This window comes from Castor canadensis, chromosome 2, assembly GCF_047511655.1.
Source record: "Castor canadensis chromosome 2, mCasCan1.hap1v2, whole genome shotgun sequence".
Lineage (NCBI taxonomy): Eukaryota > Metazoa > Chordata > Mammalia > Rodentia > Castoridae > Castor > Castor canadensis.
In genome coordinates this window covers 153,163,123-153,191,041 of record NC_133387.1, presented here as the reverse complement: position 1 = coordinate 153,191,041, position 27,919 = coordinate 153,163,123, and positions in this window count along the sequence as shown.

Genomic DNA, 27,919 nt, shown 5'->3' with positions numbered 1-27,919 from the left:
TTGTAACATTTATAATTATCTTCCTGGAAATACATTGACCTGCATGGCACAAAGCTGATATTCTTCTCACTATAAAACCCTGACACATAGTTAGTTTTGCGGTTGAAGGTTAACTCAACTCTCATGGCTGAATAAGTTGTTAAACCCTGTTGCTTGTAGCATTTATAGTTTTCTTCCTGGACATACATTGACCTGCATGGCACAAACCTAATGTTCTTCACTCTATAAAACCCTGACACGTAGTTAGTTTTCCTGTTGAAGGCTAACTCATCTCTCATTGCAGAGCAATTTGTTAGACCCTCTTGCTTGTAACATTTATAGTTTTCTTCTTGCAAATACATTGACCTGCATGGCACAAAGCTGATGTTCCTCACACTATAAAACCCTGAGACATAGTAGTTTTGCTGTTGAAGGCTAACTCAACTCTCCTTGCTGAACAAGTTGTTAGACCCTCTTGCTTGTAACATTTATAGTTTTCTTCCTGGAAATGTACTATTCCTTCCTTTCACTATATTGGACCTGAATGGCACAATGCTGATGTTGTTCACATTATAAAACACTGACAGGCAGTTAGTTTTGCTGTTGAAGGCTAACTCAACTCTCATTGCTGAACAAGTTGTTAGACCCTCTTGAGTGTAACATTTATACTTTTCTTCCTAGAAATACACTATTCCTACCTTTCACATTAATGGACCTGCATGGCACAAAGCTCATGTTACTCACTTTTGAAAACACTGAGATGCAGGCAGTTTTGCTTTCAAATACATGCTGAATTTCCTCAGAGAAACTTTGTGCTATAGTCTTTTTCTACTCACAAAGATACAGTGCACTCAAGGCATACAGTTTTTCTTCCATTCCTATGAAAAGGGCTGTTTTGCACAAAGTTCATGTTCTTCAGTCTTAACACCCTGAGCGCTGAATAGTATTCCTCTTAAATACTAACTCAACTCTCAGTGGTAAACAACTCAGTAGACCCTCTTGCTTCTCCCCGTGATAGTTTTCTTATAGAAGATAAAGTTCTTCTTTTGTTCACTTGAATGGTGCTACTTGGGAAAAAGTTGACGTTACTCACTATGGCAAACACTGAGAGGCAGGCCTTCTTCCTTTCACAAACACAGTGAATTCTCTCTGAGTAACTTTTGGAAGACCCTGAATTTGCTCACATTGATAGTTCCTACAAGTGTTGCAGTTCTTCTTCCATTCCCTTGAAAACGACTGTGTTGCACAAAATTATTGTTCTTCACACTGAAAAACGCTGAAAGCTAGGCTGTACTCCTTTTAAAAGCTAACTCAGTTCTCAGTACTGAACATGTTGTTAGACCCTCTTGCTTGTAACATTTATAGTTTTCTTCCTGGAAATACATTGACCTGCATGGCACAAAGCTGATCTTCCTCACACTATAAAACCCTGAGACATAGTTAGTTTTGCTGTTGAAGACTAACTCAGCTCTCCTTGCTGAACAAGTTGTTAGACCCTCTTGCTTGTAACGTTTCTAGTTTTCTTCTTAAGAAACACACATTTTCTTCCTTTCTGTTTAAAGGACCTGCATTGCACAAAGCTAATGTTACTCACTTTTGAAAATCCTCAGATGCAAGCATTCTTGCTTTCAAATACATGCTGAATTCCCTCAGAGAAACATTGTGCTGGAGTCTTCTTCTACTCACAATGATACAGTTCACTCAAGTTATTCAGTGTTTCTTCCAGTCCAATGAAAAGGGCTGTTGTGCACAAAGTTAATGTTCTTCATTCTTAACACCCTGGGAGCTGGGCAGTTTTCCTCTTAAATACTAACTCAACTCTAAGCACTGAACAACTTTCTAGACCCTCTTGCTTCTAACAATAGTAGTTTTCTTCCTAGAAATACAGTGGTTCTTCTTTTCACTTTCATTGAACTGCATGGCACAAAGCTCATGTATTTCACACTATAAACCCATGACACGTAGTTAGTTTTGCTGTTGTAGTTTAACTCAACTGTCCTTGCTCAAAAAGTTGTTAAAACCTCTTGCTTGTAACATTGATAGTTTTCTTCCTGGATATGCACTACTCCTTCCTTTCACTTTAAAGGATCTGCATGGCACAAAGCTGATGTTCATCACACCATCAAGCCCTGACACAAAGTTAGTTTTGCTGTTGTGGGCTAACTCACTCTCAGTGATGGACAAGAAGTTAGACCTTCTTGCTTGTAACATTTTTACATTACTTCCTGGAAATACATTGACCTGCATGGCACAAAGCTGATATAATTCTCACTGTAAAACCCTGATATGTAGTTAGTTTTGCTGTTGCAGGCTAACTCAACTCTCATTGCTGAACAAGTTTTTAGACCCCATTGCTTGTAACATTTATAATTATCTTCCTGGAAATACATTGACCTGCATGGCACAAAGCTGATATTCTTCTCACTATAAAACCCTGACACATAGTTAGTTTTGCGGTTGAAGGTTAACTCAACTCTCATGGCTGAATAAGTTGTTAAACCCTGTTGCTTGTAGCATTTATAGTTTTCTTCCTGGACATACATTGACCTGCATGGCACAAACCTAATGATCTTCACTCTATAAAACCCTGACACGTAGTTAGTTTTCCTGTTGAAGGCTAACTCATCTCTCATTGCAGAGCAATTTGTTAGACCCTCTTGCTTGTAACATTTATAGTTTTCTTCTTGCAAATACATTGACCTGCATGGCACAAAGCTGATGTTCCTCACACTATAAAACCCTGAGACATAGTAGTTTTGCTGTTGAAGGCTAACTCAACTCTCCTTGCTGAACAAGTTGTTAGACCCTCTTGCTTGTAACATTTATAGTTTTCTTCCTGGAAATGTACTATTCCTTCCTTTCACTATATTGGACCTGAATGGCACAATGCTGATGTTGTTCACATTATAAAACACTGACAGGCAGTTAGTTTTGCTGTTGAAGGCTAACTCAACTCTCATTGCTGAACAAGTTGTTAGACCCTCTTGAGTGTAACATTTATACTTTTCTTCCTAGAAATACACTATTCCTACCTTTCACATTAATGGACCTGCATGGCACAAAGCTCATGTTACTCACTTTTGAAAACACTGAGATGCAGGCAGTTTTGCTTTCAAATACATGCTGAATTTCCTCAGAGAAACTTTGTGCTATAGTCTTTTTCTACTCACAAAGATACAGTGCACTCAAGGCATACAGTTTTTCTTCCATTCCTATGAAAAGGGCTGTTTTGCACAAAGTTCATGTTCTTCAGTCTTAACACCCTGAGCGCTGAATAGTATTCCTCTTAAATACTAACTCAATTCTCAGTGGTAAACAACTCAGTAGACCCTCTTGCTTCTCCCCGTGATAGTTTTCTTATAGAAGATAAAGTTCTTTCGTTCACTTGAATGGTGCTACTTGGGAAAAAGTTGACATTACTCACTATGGCAAACACTGAGAGGCAGGCCTTCTTCCTTTCACAAACACAGTGAATTCTCTCTGAGTAACTTTTGGAAGACCCTGAATTTGCTCACATTGATAGTTCCTACAAGTGTTGCAGTTCTTCTTCCATTCCCTTGAAAACGACTGTGTTGCACAAAATTATTGTTCTTCACACTGAAAAACGCTGAAAGCTAGGCTGTACTCCTTTTAAAAGCTAACTCAGTTCTCAGTACTGAACATGTTCTTAGACCCTCTTGCTTGTAACATTTATAGTTTTCTTCCTGGAAATACATTGACCTGCATGGCACAAAGCTGATCTTCCTCACACTATAAAACCCTGAGACATAGTTAGTTTTGCTGTTGAAGGCTAACTCAGCTCTCCTTGCTGAACAAGTTGTTAGACCCTCTTGCTTGTAACGTTTCTAGTTTTGTTCTTAAGAAACACACATTTTCTTCCTTTCTGTTTAAAGGACCTGCATGGCACAAAGCTAATGTTACTCACTTTTGAAAATACTCAGATGCAAGCATTCTTGCTTTCAAATACATGCTGAATTCCCTCAGAGAAACATTGTGCTAGAGTCTTCTTCTACTCACAATGATACAGTTCACTCAAGTTATTCAGTGTTTCTTCCAGTCCAATGAAAAGGGCTGTTGTGCACAAAGTTAATGTTCTTCATTCTTAACACCCTGGGAGCTGGGCAGTTTTCCTCTTAAATACTAACTCAACTCTAAGTACTGAACAACTTGCTAGACCCTCTTGCTTCTAACAATAGTAGTTTTCTTCCTAGAAATACAGTGGTTCTTCTTTTCACTTTCATTGAACTGCATGGCACAAAGCTCATGTATTTCACACTATAAACCCATGACACGTAGTTAGTTTTGCTGTTGTAGTTTAACTCAACTGTCCTTGCTCAAAAAGTTGTTAAAACCTCTTGCTTGTGACATTGATAGTTTTCCTCCTGGATATGCACTACTCCTTCCTTTCACTTTAAAGGATCTGCATGGCACAAAGCTGATGTTCATCACACCATCAAGCCCTGACACAAAGTTAGTTTTGCTGTTGTGGGCTAACTCACTCTCAGTGATGGACAAGAAGTTAGACCTTCTTGCTTGTAACATTTTTACATTACTTCCTGGAAATACATTGACCTGCATGGCACAAAGCTGATATAATTCTCACTGTAAAACCCTGATACGTAGTTAGTTTTGCTGTTGCAGGCTAACTCAACTCTCATTGCTGAACAAATTTTTAGACCCCATTGCTTGTAACATTTATAATTATCTTCCTGGAAATACATTGACCTGCATGGCACAAAGCTGATATTCTTCTCACTATAAAACCCTGACACATAGTTAGTTTTGCGGTTGAAGGTTAACTCAACTCTCATGGCTGAATAAGTTGTTAAACCCTGTTGCTTGTAGCATTTATAGTTTTCTTCCTGGACATACATTGACCTGCATGGCACAAACCTAATGTTCTTCACTCTATAAAACCCTGACACGTAGTTAGTTTTCCTGTTGAAGGCTAACTCATCTCTCATTGCAGAGCAATTTGTTAGACCCTCTTGCTTGTAACATTTATAGTTTTCTTCTTGCAAATACATTGACCTGCATGGCACAAAGCTGATGTTCCTCACACTATAAAACCCTGAGACATAGTAGTTTTGCTGTTGAAGGCTAACTCAACTCTCCTTGCTGAACAAGTTGTTAGACCCTCTTGCTTGTAACATTTATAGTTTTCTTCCTGGAAATGTACTATTCCTTCCTTTCACTATATTGGACCTGAATGGCACAATGCTGATGTTGTTCACATTATAAAACACTGACAGGCAGTTAGTTTTGCTGTTGAAGGCTAACTCAACTCTCATTGCTGAACAAGTTGTTAGACCCTCTTGAGTGTAACATTTATACTTTTCTTCCTAGAAATACACTATTCCTACCTTTCACATTAATGGACCTGCATGGCACAAAGCTCATGTTACTCACTTTTGAAAACACTGAGATGCAGGCAGTTTTGCTTTCAAATACATGCTGAATTTCCTCAGAGAAACTTTGTGCTATAGTCTTTTTCTACTCACAAAGATACAGTGCACTCAAGGCATACAGTTTTTCTTCCATTCCTATGAAAAGGGCTGTTTTGCACAAAGTTCATGTTCTTCAGGCTTAACACCCTGAGCGCTGAATAGTATTCCTCTTAAATACTAACTCAACTCTCAGTGGTAAACAACTCAGTAGACCCTCTTGCTTCTCCCCGTGATAGTTTTCTTATAGAAGATAAAGTTCTTCTTTTGTTCACTTGAATGGTGCTACTTGGGAAAAAGTTGACGTTACTCACTATGGCAAACACTGAGAGGCAGGCCTTCTTCCTTTCACAAACACAGTGAATTCTCTCTGAGTAACTTTTGGAAGACCCTGAATTTGCTCACATTGATAGTTCCTACAAGTGTTGCAGTTCTTCTTCCATTCCCTTGAAAACGACTGTGTTGCACAAAATTATTGTTCTTCACACTGAAAAACGCTGAAAGCTAGGCTGTACTCCTTTTAAAAGCTAACTCAGTTCTCAGTACTGAACATGTTGTTAGACCCTCTTGCTTGTAACATTTATAGTTTTCTTCCTGGAAATACATTGACCTGCATGGCACAAAGCTGATCTTCCTCACACTATAAAACCCTGAGACATAGTTAGTTTTGCTGTTGAAGGCTAACTCAGCTCTCCTTGCTGAACAAGTTGTTAAACCCTCTTGCTTGTAACGTTTCTAGTTTTCTTCTTAAGAAACACACATTTTCTTCCTTTCTGTTTAAAGGACCTGCATTGCACAAAGCTAATGTTACTCACTTTTGAAAATCCTCAGATGCAAGCATTCTTGCTTTCAAATACATGCTGAATTCCCTCAGAGAAACATTGTGCTAGGGTCTTCTTCTACTCACAATGATACAGTTCACTCAAGTTATTCAGTGTTTCTTCCAGTCCAATGAAAAGGGCTGTTGTGCACAAAGTTAATGTTCTTCATTCTTAACACCCTGGGAGCTGGGCAGTTTTCCTCTTAAATACTAACTCAACTCTAAGCACTGAACAACTTGCTAGACCCTCTTCCTTCTAACAATAGTAGTTTTCTTCCTAGAAATACAGTGGTTCTTCTTTTCACTTTCATTGAACTGCATGGCACAAAGCTCATGTATTTCACACTATAAACCCATGACACGTAGTTAGTTTTGCTGTTGTAGTTTAACTCAACTGTCCTTGCTCAAAAAGTTGTTAAAACCTCTTGCTTGTAACATTGATAGTTTTCCTCCTGGATATGCACTACTCCTTCCTTTCACTTTAAAGGATCTGCATGGCACAAAGCTGATGTTCATCACACCATCAAGCCCTGACACAAAGTTAGTTTTGCTGTTGTGGGCTAACTCACTCTCAGTGATGGACAAGAAGTTAGACCTTCTTGCTTGTAACATTTTTACATTACTTCCTGGAAATACATTGACCTGCATGGCACAAAGCTGATATAATTCTCACTGTAAAACCCTGATACGTAGTTAGTTTTGCTGTTGCAGGCTAACTCAACTCTCATTGCTGAACAAGTTTTTAGACCCCATTGCTTGTAACATTTATAATTATCTTCCTGGAAATACATTGACCTGCATGGCACAAAGCTGATATTCTTCTCACTATAAAACCCTGACACATAGTTAGTTTTGCGGTTGAAGGTTAACTCAACTCTCATGGCTGAATAAGTTGTTAAACCCTGTTGCTTGTAGCATTTATAGTTTTCTTCCTGGACATACATTGACCTGCATGGCACAAACCTAATGTTCTTCACTCTATAAAACCCTGACACGTAGTTAGTTTTCCTGTTGAAGGCTAACTCATCTCTCATTGCAGAGCAATTTGTTAGACCCTCTTCCTTGTAACATTTATAGTTTTCTTCCTGGAAATGTACTATTCCTTCCTTTCACTATATTGGACCTGAATGGCACAATGCTGATGTTGTTCACATTATAAAACACTGACAGGCAGTTAGTTTTGCTGTTGAAGGCTAACTCAACTCTCATTGCTGAACAAGTTGTTAGACCCTCTTGAGTGTAACATTTATACTTTTCTTCCTAGAAATACACTATTCCTACCTTTCACATTAATGGACCTGCATGGCACAAAGCTCATGTTACTCACTTTTGAAAACACTGAGATGCAGGCAGTTTTGCTTTCAAATACATGCTGAATTTCCTCAGAGAAACTTTGTGCTATAGTCTTTTTCTACTCACAAAGATACAGTGCACTCAAGGCATACAGTTTTTCTTCCATTCCTATGAAAAGGGCTGTTTTGCACAAAGTTCATGTTCTTCAGTCTTAACACCCTGAGCGCTGAATAGTATTCCTCTTAAATACTAACTCAACTCTCAGTGGTAAACAACTCAGTAGACCCTCTTGCTTCTCCCCGTGATAGTTTTCTTATAGAAGATAAAGTTCTTCTTTCGTTCACTTGAATGGTGCTACTTGGGAAAAAGTTGACGTTACTCACTATGGCAAACACTGAGAGGCAGGCCTTCTTCCTTTCACAAACACAGTGAATTCTCTCTGAGTAACTTTTGGAAGACCCTGAATTTGCTCACATTGATAGTTCCTACAAGTGTTGCAGTTCTTCTTCCATTCCCTTGAAAACGACTGTGTTGCACAAAATTATTGTTCTTCACACTGAAAAACGCTGAAAGCTAAGCTGTACTCCTTTTAAAAGCTAACTCAGTTCTCAGTACTGAACATGTTCTTAGACCCTCTTGCTTGTAACATTTATAGTTTTCTTCCTGGATATGCACTACTCCTTCCTTTCACTTTAAAGGATCTGCATGGCACAAAGCTGATGTTCATCGCACCATAAAGCCCTGACACGAAGTTAGTTTTGCTGTTGTGGGCTAACTCAACTCTCAGTGATGGACAAGAAGTTAGACCTTCTTGCTTGTAACATTGTTACATTACCTCCTGGAAATACATTGACCTGCATGGCACAAAGCTGATATAATTCTCACTGTAAAACCCTGATACGTAGTTAGTTTTGCTGTTGCAGGCTAACTCAACTCTTATTGCTGAACAAGTTTTTAGACACTCTTGCTTGTAACAGTTATAATTATCTTCCTGGAAATACATTGACCTGCTTGGCACAAAGCTGATGTTCTTCACATTATAGTACCCTTACACATAGTTAGTTTTGCTGTTGAAGGCTAACTCAACTCTCAGTCATGGACAAGTTGTTAGACCCTCTTGCTTGTAACATTTATACTTTTCTTCCTGGAAATACATTGACCTGCATGGCACAAAGCTGATGTTCCTCACACTATAAAACCCTGAGACATAGTAGTTTTGCTGTTGAAGGCTAACTCAACTCTCATTACTGAACAAGTTGTTAGACCCTCTTGAGTGTAACATTTATACTTTTCTTCCTAGAAATACACTATTCCTACCTTTCACATTAATGGACCTGCATGGCACAAAGCTCATGTTACTCACTTTTGAAAACACTGAGATGCAGGCAGTTTTGCTTTCAAATACATGCTGAATTTACTCAGAGAAACTTTGTGCTATAGTCTTTTTCTACTCACAAAGATACAGTGCACTCAAGGCATACAGTTTTTCTTCCATTCCTATGAAAAGGGCTGTTTTGCACAAAGTTCATGTTCTTCAGTCTTAACACCCTGAGCGCTGAATAGTATTCCTCTTAAATACTAACTCAACTCTCAGTGGTAAACAACTCAGTAGACCCTCTTACTTCTCCCCGTGATAGTTTTCTTATAGAAGATAAAGTTCTTCTTTCGTTCACTTGAATGGTGCTACTTGGGAAAAAGTTGACGTTACTCACTATGGCAAACACTGAGAGGCAGGCCTTCTTCCTTTCACAAACACAGTGAATTCTCTCTGAGTAACTTTTGGAAGACCCTGAATTTGCTCACATTGATAGTTCCTACAAGTGTTGCAGTTCTTCTTCCATTCCCTTGAAAACGACTGTGTTGCACAAAATTATTGTTCTTCACACTGAAAAACGCTGAAAGCTAGGCTGTACTCCTTTTAAAAGCTAACTCAGTTCTCAGTACTGAACATGTTCTTAGACCCTCTTGCTTGTAACATTTATAGTTTTCTTCCTGGATATGCACTACTCCTTCCTTTCACTTTAAAGGATCTGCATGGCACAAAGCTGATGTTCATCGCACCATAAAGCCCTGACACGAAGTTAGTTTTGCTGTTGTGGGCTAACTCAACTCTCAGTGATGGACAAGAAGTTAGACCTTCTTGCTTGTAACATTGTTACATTACCTCCTGGAAATACATTGACCTGCATGGCACAAAGCTGATATAATTCTCACTGTAAAACCCTGATACGTAGTTAGTTTTGCTGTTGCAGGCTAACTCAACTCTTATTGCTGAACAAGTTTTTAGACCCTCTTGCTTGTAACAGTTATAATTATCTTAATGGAAATACATTGACCTGCTTGGCACAAAGCTGATGTTCTTCACATTATAGTACCCTTACACATAGTTAGTTTTGCTGTTGAAGGCTAACTCAACTCTCAGTCATGGACAAGTTGTTAGACCCTCTTGCTTGTAATATTTATGGTTTTCTTCCTGGAAATACATTGACCTGCATGGCACAAAGCTGATGTTCCTCACACTATAAAACCCTGAGACATAGTAGTTTTGCTGTTGAAGGCTAACTCAACTCTCATTGCTGAACAAGTTGTTAGACCCTCTTGAGTGTAACATTTATACTTTTCTTCCTAGAAATACACTATTCCTACCTTTCACATTAATGGACCTGCATGGTACAAAGCTCATGTTACTCACTTTTGAAAACACTGAGATGCAGGCAGTTTTGCTTTCAAATACATGCTGAATTTCCTCAGAGAAACTTTCTGCTATAGTCTTTTTCTACTCACAAAGATACAGTGCACTCAAGGCATACAGTTTTTCTTCCATTCCTATGAAAAGGGCTGTTTTGCACAAAGTTCATGTTCTTCAGTCTTAACACCCTGAGCGCTGAATAGTATTCCTCTTAAATACTAACTCAACTCTCAGTGGTAAACAACTCAGTAGACCCTCTTGCTTCTCCCCGTGATAGTTTTCTTATAGAAGATAAAGTTCTTCTTTCGTTCACTTGAATGGTGCTACTTGGGAAAAAGTTGACGTTACTCACTATGGCAAACACTGAGAGGCAGGCCTTCTTCCTTTCACAAACACAGTGAATTCTCTCTGAGTAACTTTTGGAAGACCCTGAATTTGCTCACATTGATAGTTCCTACAAGTGTTGCAGTTCTTCTTCCATTCCCTTGAAAACGACTGTGTTGCTCAAAATTATTGTTCTTCACACTGAAAAACGCTGAAAGCTAGGCTGTACTCCTTTTAAAAGCTAACTCAGTTCTCAGTACTGAGCATGTTCTTAGACCCTCTTGCTTGTAACATTTATACTTTTCTTCCTGGAAATACATTGACCTGCATGGCACAAAGCTGATCTTCCTCACACTATAAAACCCTGAGACATAGTTAGTTTTGCTGTTGAAGGCTAACTCAGCTCTCCTTGCTGAACAAGTTGTTAGACCCTCTTGCTTGTAACGGTTCTAGTTTTCTTCTTAAGAAACACACATTTTCTTCCTTTCTGTTTAAAGGACCTGCATGGCACAAAGCTAATGTTACTCACTTTTGAAAATACTCAGATGCAAGCATTCTTGCTTTCAAATACATGCTGAATTCCCTCAGAGAAACATTGTGCTAGAGTCTTCTTCTACTCACAATGATACAGTTCACTCAAGTTATTCAGTGTTTCTTCCAGTCCAATGAAAAGGGCTGTTGTGCACAAAGTTAATGTTCTTCATTCTTAACACCCTGGGAGCTGGGCAGTTTTCCTCTTAAATACTAACTCAACTCTAAGTACTGAACAACTTGCTAGACCCTCTTGCTTCTAACAATAGTAGTTTTCTTCCTAGAAATACAGTGGTTCTTCTTTTCACTTTCATTGAACTGCATGGCACAAAGCTCATGTATTTCACACTATAAACCCATGACACGTAGTTAGTTTTGCTGTTGTAGTTTAACTCAACTGTCCTTGCTCAAAAAGTTGTTAAAACCTCTTGCTTGTAACATTGATAGTTTTCTTCCTGGATATGCACTACTCCTTCCTTTCACTTTAAAGGATCTGCATGGCACAAAGCTGATGTTCATCACACCATCAAGCCCTGACACAAAGTTAGTTTTGCTGTTGTTGGCTAACTCACTCTCAGTGATGGACAAGAAGTTAGATCTTCTTGCTTGTAACATTTTTACATTACTTCCTGGAAATACATTGACCTGCATGGCACAAAGCTGATATAATTCTCACTGTAAAACCCTGATACGTAGTTAGTTTTGCTGTTGCAGGCTAACTCAACTCTCATTGCTGAACAAGTTTTTAGACCCTCTTGCTTGTAACATTTATAATTATCTTCCTGGAAATACATTGACCTGCATGGCACAAAGCTGATATTCTTCTCACTATAAAACCCTGACACATAGTTAGTTTTGCGGTTGAAGGTTAACTCAACTCTCATGGCTGAATAAGTTGTTAAACCCTGTTGCTTGTAGCATTTATAGTTTTCTTCCTGGACATACGTTGACCTGCATGGCACAAACCTAATGTTCTTCACTCTATAAAACCCTGACACGTAGTTAGTTTTCCTGTTGAAGGCTAACTCATCTCTGATTGCAGAGCAATTTGTTAGACCCTCTTGCTTGTAACATTTATAGTTTTCTTCTTGCAAATACATTGACCTGCATGGCACAAAGCTGATGTTCCTCACACTATAAAACCCTGAGACATAGTAGTTTTGCTGTTGAAGGCTAACTCAACTCTCCTTGCTGAACAAGTTGTTAGACCCTCTTGCTTGTAACATTTCTAGTTTTCTTCTTAAGAAACACACATTTTCCTCCTTTCTGTTTAAAGGACCTGCATGGCACAAAGCTAATGTTACTCACTTTTTTAAATGCTCAGATGTAGGCATTCTTGCTTTCAAATGCAAAGCTGATGTTCTTCAGTGTATAAAACGCTGATCCGTAGTTAGTTTTGCTGTTGAAGGCTAACTCAAGTCTCATTGCTGAACAATTTGTTAGACCGTCTTGCTTATAACATTTATTGTTTTCTTCCTGAAAATACAGTGACCTGCATGGCTCAAAGCTGATGTTCCTCACACTATGAAACCCTGACACGTAGTTACTTTTGCTGTTGAAAGGTAACTCAACTCTCATTGCTGAACAAGTTGTTAGACCCTCTTGATTGTAACATTTATAGTTTTCTTCCTGGAAATGCGCTACTCCTTCCTTTCACTTTAAAAGACCTGCATGGCACAATGCTGATGTTGTTCACACTATAAAATCCTGACAGGTAGTTAGTTTTGTTGTTGAAGGCTAACTCAACTCTCATTGCTGAACAAGTTGTTAGAACCTCTTGATTGTAACATTTATAGTTTTCTTCCTGAAATTCATTCACCTCCTTGGCAAAAAGCTGATGTTCTTCACACTATAAAACCCTGACATGTAGTTAGTTTTGCTGTTGAAGGCTAACTCAACTCTCATTGCTGAAGAACTTTTTAGACCCCATTGCTTGTAACATTTATAATTATCTTCCTGGAAATACATTGACCTGCATGGCACAAAGCTGATCTTCCTCACACTATAAAACCCTGAGACATAGTAGTTTTGCTGTTGAAGGCTAACTCAACTCTCATTGCTGAACAAGTTGTTAGACCCTCTTGCTTGTAACATTTCTAGTTTTCTTCTTAAGAAACACACATTTTCTTCCTTTCTGTTTAAAGGACCTGCATGGCACAATGCTAATGTTACTCACTTTTGTAAATACTCAGATGCAGGCATTCTTGCTTTCAAATGCATGCTGAATTTCCTCAGAGAAACATTGTGCTAGAGTCTTCTTCTACTCGCAATGATACAGTTCACTCAAGTTATTCATGCTTACTTCCAGTCGAATGAAAAGGGCTGTTGGGCACAAAGTTAATGTTCTTCATTCTTAATACCCTGGGAGCTGGGCAGTATTCCTCTTAAATACGAACTCAACTCTAAGTCCTGAACAACTTGCTAGACCCTCTTGCTTGTAACATTCATAGTTTTCTTCCTGGACATACAATGAACTGCATGGCACAAAGCTGATGTTCTTCAAAGTATAAAACGCTGATACGTAGTTAGTTTTGCTGTTGAAGACTAACTCAAGTCTCATTGCTGAACAATTTGTTAGACCCTCTTGCTTGTAACATTTATTGTTTTCTTCCTGAAAATACATTGACCTGCATGGCTCAAAGCTGATGTTCCTCACAGTATAAAACCCTGACACGTAGTTACTTTTGCTGTTGAAAGGTTACTCAACTCTCCTTGCTGAACAAGTTGTTAGACCGTCTTGCTTGTAACATTTCTAGTTTTCTTCTTAAGAAACACACATTTTCCTCTTTTCTGTTTAAAGGACTTGCATGGCACAAAGCTAATGTTACTCACTTTTGAAAATACTCAGATGTAGGCATTCTTGCTTTCAAATGCATGCTGAATTCCCTCAGAGAAACATTGTGCTAGAGTCTTCTTCTACTCGCAATGATACAGTTCACTCAAGTTATTCATTGTTTCTTCCAGTCCAATGAAAAAGGCTGTTGTGCACAAAGTTAATGTTCTTCATTCTTAATACCCTGCGAGCTGGGCAGTATTCCTCTTAAATATGAAGTCAAATCTAAGTACTGAACAACTTGCTAGACCCTCTTGCTTGTAAAATTTATAGTTTTCTTCCTGGACATACAATGAACTGCATGGCACAAAGTTGATGTTCTTCACAGTATAAAACGGTGATACGTACTTAGTTTTGCTGTTGAAGGCTAACTCAAGTCTCATTGCTGAACAATTTGTTGGACCCTCTTGTTTGTAACATTTATTGTTTTCTTCCTGAAAATACATTGACCTGCATGGCTCAAAGCTGATGTTCCTCACACTATAAAACCCTGACACGTAGTTACTTTTGCTGTTGAAAGGTAACTCAACTCTCCTTGCTGAACAAGTTGTTAGACCCTCTTGATTGTAACATTTATAGTTTTCTTCCTGGAAATGCGCTACACCTTCCTTTCACTTTAAAAGACCTGCATGGCACAATGCTGATTTTGTTCACACTATAAAACCCTGACAGGTAGTTAGTTTTGTTGTTGAAGGCTAACTCATCTCTCATTGCTGAACAACTTTTTAGACCCCATTGCTTGTAACATTTATAATTATCTTCCTGGAAATACATTGACCTGCTTGGCACAAAGCTGATGTTCTTCACAGTATAAAATGCTGATACGTAGTTAGTTTTCCTGTTGAAGGCTAACTCAACTCTCTTTGCTAAAGAAGTTGTTAGACCCTCTTGCTTGTAACATTTATAGTGTTCTTCCTGAAATTCATTCACCTGCTTGGCAAAAAGCTGATGTTCTTCACAGTATAAAACGCTGATACGTAGTTAGTTTTGCTGTTGAAGGCTAACTCATCTCTCATTGCAGAGCAATTTATTGGACCCTCTTGCATGTAACATTTATAGTTTTCTTCCTCGAAATGTACTACTCCTTCCTTTCAGTATAATGGACCTGAATGGCACAATGCAGATGTTGTTCACATTATAAAACACTGACAGGTAGTTAGTTTTGCTGTTGAAGGCTAACTCAACTCTCATTGCTGAACAAGTTGTTAGACCCTCTTGAGTGTAACATTTATACTTTTCTTCCTAGAAATACACTATTCCTACCTTTCACATTAATGGACCTGCATGGCACAAAGCTCATGTTACTCACTTTTGAAAACACTGAGATGCAGGCAGTTTTGCTTTCAAATACATGCTGAATTTCCTCAGAGAAACTTTGTGCTACAGTCTTTTTCTACTCACAAAGATACAGTGCTCTCAAGGCATACAGTTTTTCTTCCATTCCTATGAAAAGGGCTGTTTTGCACAAAGTTCATGTTCTTCAGTCTTAACACCCTGAGTGCTGAATAGTATTCCTCTTAAATACTAACTCAACTCTCAGTGGTAAACAACTCAGTAACCTCTTGCTTCTCCCCGTGATAGTTTTCTTATAGAAGATAAAGTTCTTCTTTCGTTCACTTGAATGGTGCTACTTTGGAAAAAGTTGACGTTACTCACTATGGCAAACACTGAGAGGCAGGCCTTCTTCCTTTCACAAACACAGTGAATTCTCTGTGAGTAACTTTTGGAAGACCCTGAATTTGCTCACATTGATAGTTCTTACAAGTGTTGCAGTTCTTCTTCCATTCCCTTGAAAACGACTGTGTTGCACAAAATTATTGTTCTTCACACTGAAAAACGCTGAAAGCTAGGCTGTACTCCTTTTAAAAGCTAACTCAGTTCTCAGTACTGAACATGTTCTTAGACCCTCTTGCTTGTAACATTTATAGTTTTCTTCCTGGATATGCACTACTCCTTCCTTTCACTTTAAAGGATCTGCATGGCACAAAGCTGATGTTCATCGCACCATAAAGCCCTGACACGATGTTAGTTTTGCTGTTGTGGGCTAACTCAACTCTCAGTGATGGACAAGAAGTTAGACCTTCTTGCTTGTAACATTGTTACATTACCTCCTGGAAATACATTGACCTGCATGGCACAAAGCTGATATAATTCTCACTGTAAAACCCTGATACGTAGTTAGTTTTGCTGTTGCAGGCTAACTCAACTCTTATTGCTGAACAAGTTTTTAGACCCTCTTGCTTGTAACAGTTATAATTATCTTCCTGGAAATACATTGACCTGCTTGGCACAAAGCTGATGTTCTTCACATTTTAGTACCCTTGCACATAGTTAGTTTTGCTGTTGAAGGCTAACTCAACTCTCAGTCATGGACAAGTTGTTAGACCCTCTTGCTTGTAACATTTATGGTTTTCTTCCTGGAAATACATTGACCTGCATGGCACAAAGCTGATGTTCCTCACACTATAAAACCCTGAGACATAGTAGTTTTGCTGTTGAAGGCTAACTCAATTCTCATTGCTGAACAAGTTGTTAGACCCTCTTGAGTGTAACATTTATACTTTTCTTCCTAGAAATACACTATTCCTACCTTTCACATTAATGGACCTGTATGGCACAAAGCTCATGTTACTCACTTTTGAAAACACTGAGATGCAGGCAGTTTTGCTTTCAAATACATGCTGAATTTCCTCAGAGAAACTTTGTGCTATAGTCTTTTTCTACTCACAAAGATACAGTGCACTCAAGGCATACAGTTTTTCTTCCATTCCTATGAAAAGGGCTGTTTTGCACAAAGTTCATGTTCTTCAGTCTTAACACCCTGAGCGCTGAATAGTATTCCTCTTAAATACTAACTCAACTCTCAGTGGTAAACAACTCAGTAGACCCTCTTGCTTCTCCCCGTGATAGTTTTCTTATAGAAGATAAACTTCTTTCGTTCACTTGAATGGTGCTACTTGGGAAAAAGTTGACGTTACTCACTATGGCAAACACTGAGAGGCAGGCCTTCTTCCTTTCACAAACACAGTGAATTCTCTCTGAGTAACTTATGGAAGACCCTGAATTTGCTCACATTGATAGTTCCTACAAGTGTTGCAGTTCTTCTTCCATTCCCTTCAAAACGACTGTGTTGCACAAAATTATTGTTCTTCACACTGAAAAACGCTGAAAGCTAGGCTGTACTCCTTTTAAAACTAAGTCAGTTCTCAGTACTGAACATGTTCTTAGACCCTCTTGCTTGTAACATTTATAGTTTTCTTCCTGGAAATACATTGACCTGCATGGCACAAAGCTGATCTTCCTCACACTATAAAACCCTGAGACATAGTTAGTTTTGCTGTTGAAAGCTAACTCTGCTCTCCTTGCTGAACAAGTTGTTAGACCCTCTTGCTTGTAACGTTTCTAGTTTTCTTCTTAAGAAACACACATTTTCTTCCTTTCTGTTTAAAGGACCTGCATGGCACAAAGCTAATGTTACTCACTTTTGAAAATACTCAGATGCAAGCATTCTTGCTTTCAAATACATGCTGAATTCCCTCAGAGAAACATTGTGCTAGAGTCTTCTTCTACTCACAATGATACAGTTCACTCAAGTTATTCAGTGTTTCTTCAAGTCCAATGAAAAGGGCTGTTGTGCACAAAGTTAATGTTCTTCATTCTTAACACCCTGGGAGCTGGGCAGTTTTCCTCTTAAATACTAACTCAACTCTAAGTACTGAACAACTTGCTAGACCCTCTTGCTTCTAACAATAGTAGTTTTCTTCCTAGAAATACAGTGGTTCTTCTTTTCACTTTCATTGAACTGCATGGCACAAAGCTCATGTATTTCACACTATAAACCCATGACACGTAGTTAGTTTTGCTGTTGTAGTTTAACTCAATTGTCCTTGCTCAAAAAGTTGTTAAAACCTCTTGCTTGTAACATTTATAGTTTTCTTCCTGGATATGCACTACTCCTTCCTTTCACTTTAAGGATCTGCATGGCACAAAGCTGATGTTCATCACACCATCAAGCCCTGACACAAAGTTAGTTTTGCTGTTGTGGGCTAACTCACTCTCAGTGATGGACAAGAAGTTAGACCTTCTTGCTTGTAACATTTTTACATTACTTCCTGGAAATACATTGACCTGCATGGCACAAAGCTGATATAATTCTCACTGTAAAACCCTGATACGTAGATAGTTTTGCTGTTGCAGGCTAACTCAACTCTCATTGCTGAACAAGTTTTTAGACCCCATTGCTTGTAACATTTATAATTATCTTCCTGGAAATACATTGACCTGCATGGCACAAAGCTGATATTCTTCTCACTATAAAACCCTGACACATAGTTAGTTTTGCGGTTGAAGGTTAACTCAACTCTCATGGCTGAATAAGTTGTTAAACCCTGTTGCTTGTAGCATTTATAGTTTTCTTCCTGGACATACATTGACCTGCATGGCACAAACCTAATGTTCTTCACTCTATAAAACCCTGACACGTAGTTAGTTTTCCTGTTGAAGGCTAACTCATCTCTCATTGCAGAGCAATTTGTTAGACCCTCTTGCTTGTAACATTTATAGTTTTCTTCTTGCAAATACATTGACCTGCATGGCACAAAGCTGATGTTCCTCACACTATAAAACCCTGAGACATAGTAGTTTTGCTGTTGAAGGCTAACTCAACTCTCCTTGCTGAACAAGTTGTTAGACCCTCTTGCTTGTAACATTTCTAGTTTTCTTCTTAAGAAACACACATTTTCCTCCTTTCTGTTTAAAGGACCTGCATGGCACAAAGCTAATGTTACTCACTTTTGAAAATGCTCAGATGTAGGCATTCTTGCTTTCAAATGCAAAGCTGATGTTCTTCACTGTATAAAATGCTGATACGTAGTTAGTTTTGCTGTTGAAGGCTAACTCAAGTCTCATTGCTGAACAATTTGTTAGACCGTCTTGCTTATAACATTTATTGTTTTCTTCCTGAAAATACAGTGACCTGCATGGCTCAAAGCTGATGTTCCTCACACTATGAAACCCTGACATGTAGTTACTTTTGCTGTTGAAAGGTAACTCAACTCTCATTGCTGAACAAGTTGTTAGACCCTCTTGATTGTAACATTTATAGTTTTCTTCCTGGAAATGCGCTACTCCTTCCTTTCACTTTAAAAGACCTGCATGGCACAATGCTGATGTTGTTCACACTATAAAATCCTGACAGGTAGTTAGTTTTGTTGTTGAAGGCTAACTCAACTCTCATTGCTGAACAAGTTGTTAGAACCTCTTGATTGTAACATTTATAGTTTTCTTCCTGAAATTCATTCACCTGCTTGGCAAAAAGCTGATGTTCTTCACACTATAAAACCCTGACATGTAGTTAGTTTGGCTGTTGAAGGCTAACTCAACTCTCATTGCTGAACAACTTTTTAGACCCCATTGCTTGTAACATTTATAATTATCTTCCTGGAAATACATTGACCTGCTTGGCACAAAGCTGATGTTCTTCACAGTATAAAATGCTGATACGTAGGTAGTTTTGCTGTGCAAGGCTTACTCAACTCTCATTGCTGAACAAGTTGTTAGACCCTCTTGATTGTAACATTTATAGTTTTCTTCCTGAAATTCATTCACCTGCTTGGCAAAAAGCTGATGTTCTTCACACTATAAAACCCTGACACGTAGTTAGTTTTGCTGTTGAAGGCTAACTCATCTCTCATTGCAGAGCAATTTAGTGGACCCTCTTGCTTGTAACATTTATACTTTTCTTCCTGGAAATGTACTATTCCTTCCTTTCACTATATTGGACCTGAATGGCACAATGCTGATGTTGTTCACATTATAAAACACTGACAGGTAGTTAGTTTTGCTGTTGAAGGCTAACTCAACTCTCATTGCTGAACAAGTTGTTAGACCCTCTTGAGTGTAACATTTATACTTTTCTTCCTAGAAATACACTATTCCTACCTTTCACATTAATGGACCTGCATGGCACAAAGCTCATGTTACTCACTTTTGAAAACACTGAGATGCAGGCAGTTTTGCTTTCAAATACATGCTGAATTTCCTCAGAGAAACTTTGTGCTATAGTCTTTTTCTACTCACAAAGATACAGTGTACTCAAGGCATACAGTTTTTCTTCCATTCCTATGAAAAGGGCTGTTTTGCACAAAGTTCATGTTCTTCAGTCTTAACACCCTGAGCGCTGAATAGTATTCCTCTTAAATACTAACTCAACTCTCAGTGGTAAACAACTCAGTAGACCCTCTTGCTTCTCCCCGTGATAGTTTTCTTATAGAAGATAAAGTTCTTTCGTTCACTTGAATGGTGCTACTTGGGAAAAAGTTGACGTTACTCACTATGGCAAACACTGAGAGGCAGGCCTTCTTCCTTTCACAAACACAGTGAATTCTCTCTGAGTAACTTTTGGAAGACCCTGAATTTGCTCACATTGATAGTTCCTACAAGTGTTGCAGTTCTTCTTCCATTCCCTTGAAAACGACTGTGTTGCACAAAATTATTGTTCTTCACACTGAAAAACGCTGAAAGCTAGGCTGTACTCCTTTTAAAAGCTAACTCAGTTCTCAGTACTGAACATGTTCTTAGACCCTCTTGCTTGTAACATTTATAGTTTTCTTCCTGGAAATACATTGACCTGCATGGCACAAAGCTGATCTTCCTCACACTATAAAACCCTGAGACATAGTTAGTTTTGCTGTTGAAGGCTAACTCAGCTCTCCTTGCTGAACAAGTTGTTAGACCCTCTTGCTTGTAACGTTTCTAGTTTTCTTCTTAAGAAACACACATTTTCTTCCTTTCTGTTTAAAGGACCTGCATGGCACAAAGCTAATGTTACTCACTTTTGAAAATACTCAGATGCAAGCATTCTTGCTTTCAAATACATGCTGAATTCCCTCAGAGAAACATTGTGCTAGAGTCTTCTTCTACTCACAATGATACAGTTCACTCAAGTTATTCATTGTTTCTTCCAGTCCAATGAAAAGGGCTGTTGTGCACAAAGTTAATATTCTTCATTCTTAACACCGTGGGAGCTGGGCAGTTTTGCTCTTAAATACTGACTCAACTCTAAGTACTGAACAACTTGCTAGACCCTCTTGCTTCTAACAATAGTAGTTTTCTTCCTAGAAATACAGTGGTTCTTCTTTTCACTTTCATTGAACTGCATGGCACAAAGCTCATGTATTTCACACTATAAACCCATGACACGTAGTTAGTTTTGCTGTTGTAGTTTAACTCAACTGTCCTTGCTCAAAAAGTTGTTAAAACCTCTTGCTTGTAACATTTATAGTTTTCTTCCTGGATATGCACTACTCCTTCCTTTCACTTTAAAGGATCTGCATGGCACAAAGCTGATGTTCATCGCACCATAAAGCCGTGACACGAAGTTAGTTTTGCTGTTGTGGGCTAACTCAACTCTCAGTGATGGACAAGAAGTTAGACCTTCTTGCTTGTAACATTGTTACATTACTTCCTGGAAATACATTGACCTGCATGGCACAAAGCTGATATAATTCTCACTGTAAAACCCTGATACGTAGTTAGTTTTGCTGTTGCAGGCTAACTCAACTCTTATTGCTGAACAAGTTTTTAGACCCTCTTGCTTGTAACAGTTATAATTATCTTCCTGGAAATACATTGACCTGCTTGGCACAAAGCTGATGTTCTTCACATTATAGTACCCTTGCACATAGTTAGTTTTGCTGTTGAAGGCTAACTCAACTCTCAGTCATGGACAAGTTGTTAGACCCTCTTGCTTGTAACATTTATAGTTTTCTTCCTGGAAATACATTGACCTGCATGGCACAAAGCTGATGTTCCTCACACTATAAAACCCTGAGACATAGTAGTTTTGCTGTTGAAGGCTAACTCAACTCTCATTACTGAACAAGTTGTTAGACCCTCTTGAGTGTAACATTTATACTTTTCTTCCTAGAAATACACTATTCCTACCTTTCACATTAATGGACCTGCATGGCACAAAGCTCATGTTACTCACTTTTGAAAACACTGAGATGCAGTCAGTTTTGCTTTCAAATACATGCTGAATTTCCTCAGAGAAACTTTGTGCTATAGTCTTTTTCTACTCACAAAGATACAGTGCACTCAAGGCATACAGTTTTTCTTCCATTCCTATGAAAAGGGCTGTTTTGCACAAAGTTCATGTTCTTCAGTTTTAACACCCTGAGCGCTGAATAGTATTCCTCTTAAATACTAACGCAACTCTCAGTGGTAAACAACTCAGTAGACCCTCTTGCTTCTCCCCGTGATAGTTTTCTTATAGAAGATAAAGTTCTTCTTTCGTTCACTTGAATGGTGCTACTTGGGAAAAAGTTGACGTTACTCACTATGGCAAACACTGAGAGGCAGGCCTTCTTCCTTTCACAAACACAGTGAATTCTCTCTGAGTAACTTTTGGAAGACCCTGAATTTGCTCACATTGATAGTTCCTACAAGTGTTGCAGTTCTTCTTCCATTCCCTTGAAAACGATTGTGTAGCACAAAATTATTGTTCTTCACACTGAAAAACGCTGAAAGCTAGGCTGTACTCCTTTTAAAAGCTAACTCAGTTCTCAGTACTGAACATGTTGTTAGACCCTCTTGCTTGTAACATTTATAGTTTTCTTCCTGGAAATACATTGACCTGCATGGCACAAAGCTGATCTTCCTCACACTATAAAACCCTGAGACATAGTTAGTTTTGCTGTTGAAGGCTAACTCAGCTCTCCTTGCTGAACAAGTTGTTAGACCCTCTTGCTTGTAACGTTTCTAGTTTTCTTCTTAAGAAACACACATTTTCTTCCTTTCTGTTTAAAGGACCTGCATGGCACAAAGCTAATGTTACTCACTTTTGAAAATACTCAGATGCAAGCATTCTTGCTTTCAAATACATGCTGAATTCCCTCAGAGAAACATTGTGCTGGAGTCTTCTTCTACTCACAATGATACAGTTCACTCAAGTTATTCAGTGTTTCTTCCAGTCCAATGAAAAGGGCTGTTGTGCACAAAGTTAATGTTCTTCATTCTTAACACCCTGGGAGCTGGGCAGTTTTCCTCTTAAATACTAACTCAACTCTAAGTACTGAACAACTTGCTAGACCCTCTTGCTTCTAACAATAGTAGTTTTCTTCCTAGAAATACAGTGGTTCTTCTTTTCACTTTCATTGAACTGCATGGCACAAAGCTCATGTATTTCACACTATAAACCCATGACACGTAGTTAGTTTTGCTGTTGTAGTTTAACTCAACTGTCCTTGCTCAAAAAGTTGTTAAAACCTCTTGCTTGTAACATTGATAGTTTTCTTCCTGGATATGCACTACTCCTTCCTTTCACTTTAAAGGATCTGCATGGCACAAAGCTGATGTTCATCACACCATCAAGCCCTGACACAAAGTTAGTTTTGCTGTTGTGTGCTAACTCACTCTCAGTGATGGACAAGAAGTTAGACCTTCTTGCTTGTAACATTTTTACATTACTTCCTGGAAATACATTGACCTGCATGGCACAAAGCTGATATAATTCTCACTGTAAAACCCTGATACGTAGTTAGTTTTGCTGTTGCAGGCTAACTCAACTCTCATTGCTGAACAAGTTTTTAGACCCCATTGCTTGTAACATTTATAATTATCTTCCTGGAAATACATTGACCTGCATGGCACAAAGCTGATATTCTTCTAACTATAAAACCCTGACACATAGTTAGTTTTGCGGTTGAAGGTTAACTCAACTCTCATGGCTGAATAAGTTGTTAAACCCTGTTGCTTGTAGCATTTATAGTTTTCTTCCTGGACATACATTGACCTGCATGGCACAAACCTAATGTTCTTCACTCTATAAAACCCTGACACGTAGTTAGTTTTCCTGTTGAAGGCTAACTCATCTCTGATTGCAGAGCAATTTGTTAGACCCTCTTGCTTGTAACATTTATAGTTTTCTTCTTGCAAATACATTGACCTGCATGGCACAAAGCTGATGTTCCTCACACTATAAAACCCTGAGACATAGTAGTTTTGCTGTTGAAGGCTAACTCAACTCTCCTTGCTGAACAAGTTGTTAGACCCTCTTGAGTGTAACATTTATACTTTTCTTCCTAGAAATACACTATTCCTACCTTTCACATTAATGGACCTGCATGGCACAAAGCTCATGTTACTCACTTTTGAAAACACTGAGATGCAGGCAGTTTTGCTTTCAAATACATGCTGAATTTCCTCAGAGAAACTTTGTGCTATAGTCTTTTTCTACTCACAAAGATACAGTGCACTCAAGGCATACAGTTTTTCTTCCATTCCTATGAAAAGGGCTGTTTTGCACAAAGTTCATGTTCTTCAGTCTTAACACCCTGAGCGCTGAATAGTATTCCTCTTAAATACTAACTCAACTCTCAGTGGTAAACAACTCAGTAGACCCTCTTGCTTCTCCCCGTGATAGTTTTCTTATAGAAGATAAAGTTCTTCTTTCGTTCACTGGAATGTTTCTACTTGGGAAAAAGTTGACGTTACTCACTATGGCAAACACTGAGAGGCAGGCCTTCTTCCTTTCACAAACACAGTGAATTCTCTCTGAGTAACTTTTGGAAGACCCTGAATTTGCTCACATTGATAGTTCCTACAAGTGTTGCAGTTCTTCTTCCATTCCCTTGAAAACGACTGTGTTGCACAAAATTATTGTTCTTCACACTGAAAAACGCTGAAAGCTAGGCTGTACTCCTTTTAAAAGCTAACTCAGTTCTCAGTACTGAACATGTTCTTAGACCCTCTTGCTTGTAACATTTATAGTTTTCTTCCTGGAAATACATTGACCTGCATGGCACAAAGCTGATCTTCCTCACACTATAAAACCCTGAGACATAGTTAGTTTTGCTGTTGAAGGCTAACTCAGCTCTCCTTGCTGAACAAGTTGTTAGACCCTCTTGCTTGTAACGTTTCTAGTTTTCTTCTTAAGAAACACACATTTTCTTCCTTTCTCTTTAAAGGACCTGCATGGCACAAAGCTAATGTTACTCACTTTTGAAAATACTCAGATGCAAGCATTCTTGCTTTCAAATACATGCTGAATTCCCTCAGAGAAACATTGTGCTAGAGTCTTCTTCTACTCACAATGATACAGTTCACTCAAGTTATTCAGTGTTTCTTCCAGTCCAATGAAAAGGGCTGTTGTGCACAAAGTTAATGTTCTTCATTCTTAACACCCTGGGAGCTGGGCAGTTTTCCTCTTAAATACTAACTCAACTCTAAGTACTGAACAACTTGCTAGACCCTCTTGCTTCTAACAATAGTAGTTTTCTTCCTAGAAATACAGTGGTTCTTCTTTTCACTTTCATTGAACTGCATGGCACAAAGCTCATGTATTTCACACTATAAACCCATGACACGTAGTTAGTTTTGCTGTTGTAGTTTAACTCAACTGTCCTTGCTCAAAAAGTTGTTAAAACCTCTTGCTTGTAACATTGATAGTTTTCTTCCTGGATATGCACTACTCCTTCCTTTCACTTTAAAGGATCTGCATGGCACAAAGCTGATGTTCATCACACCATCAAGCCCTGACACAAAGTTAGTTTTGCTGTTGTGGGCTAACTCACTCTCAGTGATGGACAAGAAGTTAGACCTTCTTGCTTGTAACATTTTTACATTACTTCCTGGAAATACATTGACCTGCATGGCACAAAGCTGATATAATTCTCACTGTAAAACCCTGATACGTAGTTAGTTTTGCTGTTGCTGGCTAACTCAACTCTCATTGCTGAACAAGTTTTTAGACCCTCTTGCTTGTAACATTTATAATTATCTTCCTGGAAATACATTGACCTGCATGGCACAAAGCTGATATTCTTCTCACTATAAAACCCTGACACATAGTTAGTTTTACGGTTGAAGGTTAACTCAACTCTCATGGCTGAATAAGTTGTTAAACCCTGTTGCTTGTAGCATTTATAGTTTTCTTCCAGGACATACATTGACCTGCATGGCACAAACCTAATGTTCTTCACTCTATAAAACCCTGACACGTAGTTAGTTTTCCTGTTGAAGGCTAACTCATCGCTCATTGCAGAGCAATTTGTTAGACCCTCTTGCTTGTAACATTTATAGTTTTCTTCTTGCAAATACATTGACCTGCATGGCACAAAGCTGATGTTCCTCACACTATAAAACCCTGAGACATAGTAGTTTTGCTGTTGAAGGCTAACTCAACTCTCCTTGCTGAACAAGTTGTTAGACCCTCTTGCTTGTAACATTTATACTTTTCTTCCTAGAAATACACTATTCCTACCTTTCACATTAATGGACCTGCCTGGCACAAAGCTCATGTTACTCACTTTTGAAAACACTGAGATGCAGGCAGTTTTGCTTTCAAATACATGCTGAATTTCCTCAGAGAAACTTTGTGCTATAGTCTTTTTCTACTCACAAAGATACAGTGCACTCAAGGCATACAGTTTTTCTTCCATTCCTATGAAAAGGGCTGTTTTGCACAAAGTTCATGTTCTTCAGTCTTAACACCCTGAGCGCTGAATAGTATTCCTCTTAAATACTAACTCAACTCTCAGTGGTAAACAACTCAGTAGACCCTCTTGCTTCTCCCCGTGATAGTTTTCTTATAGAAGATAAAGTTCTTTCGTTCACTTGAATGGTGCTACTTGGGAAAAAGTTGACGTTACTCACTATGGCAAACACTGAGAGGCAGGCCTTCTTCCTTTCACAAACACAGTGAATTCTCTCTGAGTAACTTTTGGAAGACCCTGAATTTGCTCACATTGATAGTTCCTACAAGTGTTGCAGTTCTTCTTCCATTCCCTTGAAAACGACTGTGTTGCACAAAATTATTGTTCTTCACACTGAAAAACGCTGAAAGCTAGGCTGTACTCCTTTTAAAAGCTAACTCAGTTCTCAGTACTGAACATGTTCTTAGACCCTCTTGCTTGTAACATTTATAGCTTTCTTCCTGGAAATACATTGACCTGCATGGCACAAAGCTGATCTTCCTCACACTATAAAACCCTGAGACATAGTTAGTTTTGCTGTTGAAGGCTAACTCAGCTCTCCTTGCTGAACAAGTTGTTAGACCCTCTTGCTTGTAACGTTTCTAGTTTTCTTCTTAAGAAACACACATTTTCTTCCTTTCTGTTTAAAGGACCTGCATGGCACAAAGCTAATGTTACTCACTTTTGAAAATACTCAGATGCAAGCATTCTTGCTTTCAAATACATGCTGAATTCCCTCAGAGAAACATTGTGCTAGAGTCTTCTTCTACTCACAATGATACAGTTCACTCAAGTTATTCAGTGTTTCTTCCAGTCCAATGAAAAGGGCTGTTGTGCACAAAGTTAATGTTCTTCATTCTTAACACCCTGGGAGCTGGGCAGCTTTCCTCTTAAATACTAACTCAACTCTAAGCACTGAACAACTTGCTAGACCCTCTTGCTTCTAACAATAGTAGTTTTCTTCCTAGAAATACAGTGGTTCTTCTTTTCACTTTCATTGAACTGCATGGCACAAAGCTCATGTATTTCACAATATAAACCCATGACACGTAGTTAGTTTTGCTGTTGTAGTTTAACTCAACTGTCCTTGCTCAAAAAGTTGTTAAAACCTCTTGCTTGTAACATTGATAGTTTTCTTCCTGGATATGCACTACTCCTTCCTTTCACTTTAAAGGATCTGCATGGCACAAAGCTGATGTTCATCACACCATCAAGCCCTGACACAAAGTTAGTTTTGCTGTTGTGGGCTAACTCACTCTCAGTGATGGACAAGAAGTTAGACCTTCTTGCTTGTAACATTTTTACATTACTTCCTGGAAATACATTGACCTGCATGGCACAAAGCTGATATAATTCTCACTGTAAAACCCTGATACGTAGTTAGTTTTGCTGTTGCAGGCTAACTCAACTCTCATTGCTGAACAAGTTTTTAGACCCCATTGCTTGTAACATTTATAATTATCTTCCTGGAAATACATTGACCTGCATGGCACAAAGCTGATATTCTTCTCACTATAAAACCCTGACACATAG